Here is a 5,876-nt window from a genome sequence, read left to right on the forward strand (position 1 = left end):
AATACTGCCTTTTAAAAATTCTTGTACATTAATCTCTCTTATAAAAGCCCTGCTACACACTGCCATTTATTTGCAAATGCTATTGAAAAAAATACATCTAAAACTTAGGGTGTACCTTTTCAAAGCTATTGACCCCCCCCCCCAAAAAAAAAATTATCTGTAGAAGAGGAGCCTTTTAAGCGAGCTCACTGTGGTTTAATTATGCACGTGGTGAATTATTTATCTCTTCTCTCTTTCTTACTTTTATCAATATTTTATGTGACGTTAATATGTGACGTTAATGTGACGTTAATATGTGACGTTAATATGTGATGTGAACTGAGTCGACCTTCTCAGTCACCAGTGTGTTTCCTAAGTCATAAAAAAAGATATTGAAAAAAAAATATTGAAAAAGATATTGAAAAAACACTGAAAAAGATATTGAAAAAACACTGAAAAAGATATTGAAAAAACACTGAAAAAGATATTGAAAAAACACTGAAAAAGATATTGAAAAAACACTGAAAAAGATATTGAAAAAACACTGAAAAAGATATTGAAAAAACAATGAAAAAGTCCTGAAAAAACACTGAAAAATATACTGAAAAGATACTGAATTAACAATGACAAAGACATTTAAAAATTCACTGAAAAGACACTGAAAAAATATATTGAAAGACACTGAAAAGACATTGAAAAAGATACAGAAAAAATGAGTGAAAAAGACACAGAAGACACAGAAAGAGACACTGAAAACTCTAAAAAAAAAAAAGATTCAGAAAAAGACACACAGAAAAACATTGAAAATTTTGAAGGAGACACAACAGACTGAAACTTCTGAATTATTATTATTATTATTATTATTATTATTATTATTATTATGTTATTATTATGTTATTATTATTATTATTATTATTATTATTATTATTATTATTATTATTATTATCATTATTATTATTATTATTATTATTATTATTATTATTATTATGTTATTATTATTATTATTATTATTATTATTATTATTATGTTATTATTATTATTATTATTATTATTATTATTATTATTATTATTATTATTATTTATATTAATATTATTTTTATTATTATTGAAGATGAAGCGCTAAACCTCCATGGGTCATACATCTCCTAGACCATGAGCAACAATCAAGTTTGATCCAAGGAACTGGAGGATGGGTCTAATTGCCTGGGAGGTCCAGAATGATGATGATGGTTCGGTAATTAAGGCGAGATAATGACTGTAATTACTTCCGTTTACACCAGAATTGTTACAACTTTTCCAGTATTTGTCGTATGTTCTTGTTTTGATATTTGTTTTGTTTTTGTGCATTTGTGTGAGTCTGCGTTTGTGACAGTTTCTTTGTTTATTTGTTTGTGTTTGTGAGAGCATTTGTGGGTTTGTGAAGTTTTAAGATGTTTGTTTGTGAGAGCTTGTATGTGTTTGTGAGAGCTTGTATGTGTTTGTGAGAGCCTGTATGTGTTTGTGAGAGCTTGTATGTGTTTGTGAGAGCTCGTATGTGTTTGTGAGAGCCTGTATGTGTTTGTGAGAGCTCGTATGTGTTTGTGAGAGCGTGTATGTGTTTGTGAGAGCTCGTATGTGTTTGTGAGAGCTTGTATGTGTTTGTGAGAGCTTGTATGTGTTTGTGAGAGCCTGTATGTGTTTGTGAGAGCTTGTATGTGTTTGTGAGAGCTTGTATGTGTTTGTGAGAGCTCGTATGTGTTTGTGAGAGCTCGTATGTGTTTGTGAGAGCTTGTATGTGTTTGTGAGAGCCTGTATGTGTTTGTGAGACCCTGTATGTGTTTGTGAGAGCCTGTATGTGTTTGTGAGAGCTCGTATGTGTTTGTGAGAGCTTGTATGTGTTTGTGAGAGCTCGTATGTGTTTGTGAGAGCTTGTATGTGTTTGTGAGAGCTTGTATGTGTTTGTGAGAGCTCGTATGTGTTTGTGAGAGCTTGTATGTGTTTGTGAGAGCTCGTATGTGTTTGTGAGAGCTCGTATGTGTTTGTGAGAGCTTGTATGTGTTTGTGAGAGCTTGTATGTGTTTGTGAGAGCTCGTATGTGTTTGTGAGAGCTTGTATGTGTTTGTGAGAGCTCGTATGTGTTTGTGAGAGCTCGTATGTGTTTGTGGGAGCTTGTATGTGTTTGTGAGAGCTCGTATGTGTTTGTGAGAGCTTGTATGTGTTTGTGAGAGCTCGTATGTGTTTGTGAGAGCTTGTATGTGTTTGTGAGAGCTCGTATGTGTTTGTGAGAGCTCGTATGTGTTTGTGGGAGCTTGTATGTGTTTGTGAGAGCTCGTATGTGTTTGTGAGAGCTTGTATGTGTTTGTGAGAGCTCGTATGTGTTTGTGAGAGCTTGTATGTGTTTGTGAGAGCTCGTATGTGTTTGTGAGAGCTCGTATGTGTTTGTGAGAGCTTGTATGTGTTTGTGAGAGCTTGTATGTGTTTGTGAGAGCTCGTATGTGTTTGTGAGAGCTTGTATGTGTTTGTGAGAGCTTGTATGTGTTTGTGAGAGCTCGTATGTGTTTTTGAGAGCTTGTATGTGTTTGTGAGAGCTCGTATGTGTTTGTGAGAGCTCGTATGTGTTTGTGAGAGCTTGTATGTGTTTGTGAGAGCCTGTATGTGTTTGTGAGAGCTTGTATGTGTTTGTGAGAGCTCGTATGTGTTTGTGAGAGCTTGTATGTGTTTGTGAGAGCTCGTATGTGTTTGTGAGAGCTTGTATGTGTTTGTGAGAGCTCGTATGTGTTTGTGAGAGCTCGTATGCCTTTGTGAGAGCTTGTATGTGTTTGTGAGAGCTCGTATGTGTTTGTGAGAGCTTGTATGTGTTTGTGAGAGCTTGCATGTGTTTGTGAGAGCTCGTATGTGTTTGTGAGAGCTTGTATGTGTTTGTGAGAGCTTGTATGTGTTTGTGAGACCCTGTATGTGTTTGTGAGAGCTTGTATGTGTTTGTGAGACCCTGTATGTGTTTGTGAGAGCTTGTATGTGTTTGTGAGACCCTGTATGTGTTTGTGAGAGCTTGTATGTGTTTGTGAGACCCTGTATGTGTTTGTGAGAGCTTGTATGTGTTTGTGAGAGCTTGTATGTGTTTGTGAGAGCTCGTATGTGTTTGTGAGAGCTCGTATGTGTTTGTGAGAGCTTGCATGTGTTTGTGAGAGCTCGTATGTGTTTGCGAGAGCTCGTATGTGTTTGTGAGAGCTTGTATGTGTTTGTGAGAGCCTGTATGTATTTGTGAGAGCCTGTATGTGTTTGTGAGAGCTCGTATGTGTTTGTGAGCGCTTGTATGTGTTTGTGAGAGCCTGTATGTGTTTGTGAGAGCCTGTATGTGTTTGTGAGAGCCTGTATGTGTTTGTGAGAGCTTGTATGTGTTTGTGAGAGCTCGTATGTGTTTGTGAGTGCTTGTATGTGTTTGTGAGAGCTCGTATGTGTTTGTGAGAGCTTGTATGTGTTTGTGAGAGCCTGTATGTGTTTGTGAGAGCTCGTATGTGTTTGTGAGAGCTTGTGTGTGTTTGTGAGAGCTTGTATGTGTTTGTGAGAGCTCGTATGTGTTTGTGAGTGCTTGTATGTGTTTGTGAGAGCCTGTATGTGTTTGTGAGAGCCTGTATGTGTTTGTGAGAGCCTGTATGTGTTTGTGAGAGCTTGTATGTGTTTGTGAGAGCTTGTATGTATTTGTGAGAGCTTGTATGTGTTTGTGAGAGCTTGTATGTGTTTGTGAGAGCTTGTATGTATTTGTGAGAGGTTGTATGTGTTTGTGAGAGCTTGTATGTATTTGTGAGAGCCTGTATGTGTTTGTGAGAGCTTGTATGTGTTTGTGAGAGCTTGTATTGTATGTGTTTGTGAGAGCTTGTATGTGTTTGTGAGAGCTTGTATGTGTTTGTGAGAGCTCGTATGTGTTTGTGAGAGCTTGTATGTGTTTGTGAGAGCCTGTATGTGTTTGTGAGAGCCTGTATGTGTTTGTGAGAGCTTGTATGTGTTTGTGAGAGCTTGTATGTGTTTGTGAGAGCTCGTATGTGTTTGTGAGAGCTTGTATGTGTTTGTGAGAGCCTGTATGTGTTTGTGAGAGCCTGTATGTGTTTGTGAGAGCTCGTATGTGTTTGTGAGAGCTTGTATGTGTTTGTGAGAGCTTGTATGTGTTAGTGAGAGCTTGTATGTGTTTGTGAGAGCCTGTATGTGTTTGTGAGAGCCTGTATGTGTTTGTGAGAGCTTGTATGTGTTTGTGAGAGCTTGTATGTGTTTGTGAGAGCTTGTATGTGTTTGTGAGAGCTTGTATGTGTTTGTGAGAGCTTGTATGTGTTTGTGAGAGCCTGTATGTGTTTGTGAGAGCCTGTATGTGTTTGTGAGAGCTTGTATGTGTTTGTGAGAGCTTGTATGTGTTTGTGAGAGCTTGTATGTGTTTGTGAGAGCTTGTATGTGTTTGTGAGAGCTTGTATGTGTTTGTGAGAGCTTGTATGTGTTTGTGAGAGCTTGTATGTGTTTGTGAGAGCTTGTATGTGTTTGTGAGAGCTTGTATGTGTTTGTGAGAGCTTGTATGTGTTTGTGAGAGCTTGTATGTGTTTGTGAGAGCTTGTATGTGTTTGTGAGAGCTTGTATGTGTTTGTGAGAGCCTGTATGTGTTTGTGAGGGCCTGTATGTGTTTGTGAGAGCTCGTATGTGTTTGTGAGAGCTTGTATGTGTTTGTGAGAGCTTGTATGTGTTTGTGAGAGCTTATGTGTTTGTGATGTATGTTTTGTGAGAGCTTGTAGGTGTTTGTGAGAGCTTGTATGTATTTGTGAGAGCTTGTATGTGTTTGTGAGAGCTTGTATGTGTTTGTGAGAGCTTGTATGTGTTTGTGAGAGCTTGTATGTGTTTGTGAGAGCCTGTGTATGTTTGTGAGAGCTTGTATGTGTTTGTGAGAGCTTGTATGTGTTTGTGAGAGCTTGTATGTGTTTGTGAGAGCCTGTATGTGTTTGTGAGAGCTTGTATGTGTTTGTGAGAGCTTGTATGTGTTTGTGAGAGCTTGTATGTGTTTGTGAGAGCTTGTATGTGTTTGTGAGAGCTTGTATGTGTTTGTGAGAGCTTGTATGTGTTTGTGAGAGCTTGTATGTGTTTGTGAGACCCTGTATGTGTTTGTGAGAGCTCGTATGTGTTTGTGAGAGCTTGTATGTGTTTGTGAGAGCTTGTATGTGTTTGTGAGAGCTTGTATGTGTGTGTGAGAGCTTGTATGTGTTTATGAGAGCTTGTATGTGTTTGTGAGAGCTCGTATGTGTTTGTGAGAGCTTGTATGTGTTTGTGAGAGCTTGTATGTGTTTGTGAGAGCTTGTATGTGTTTGTGAGAGCTTGTATGTGTTTGTGAGAGCTTGTATGTGTTTGTGAGAGCCTGTATGTGTTTGTGAGAGCTTGTATGTGTTTGTGAGAGCCTGTATGTGTTTGTGTATTTGTAAGAGCTGGGAAGTGAATGTTTGTTTTCGTGAGGTTGTCTTCTGTAGTTGTTTGCCGATGGGCATTTATTTGTTACACGGCTATGAAAAACAAACACATGAAGGTAGAATGATTCACACAGTCATGGATGAAGGGACACAGGTGTACACACAAAGGCTGCAGACCTGGTCCAGCAATTGGCTCCTGGAGTTCAACCCCACCAAGTGCAAAGTCATGAAGATTGGGGATGGGCAAAGAAGACCGCAGACGGAGTACAGTCTATTGGGACAGAGACTACAAACTTCACTCCAGGAAAAAGATCTTGGGGTGAGTATAACACCAGGCACATCATCTGAGGCGCACATCAATCAAATAACTGCTGCAGCATACGGGCGCCTAGCAAACCTCAGAACAGCATTCCGACATCTTAATAAGGAGTCGTTCAGGATCCTGTACACTGTGTATGTTAGGTCCATATTGGAGTATGCGGC

Source organism: Cherax quadricarinatus, chromosome 54 (genome assembly GCF_038502225.1).
Source record: "Cherax quadricarinatus isolate ZL_2023a chromosome 54, ASM3850222v1, whole genome shotgun sequence".
Classification (NCBI taxonomy): Eukaryota; Metazoa; Arthropoda; class Malacostraca; order Decapoda; family Parastacidae; genus Cherax; species Cherax quadricarinatus.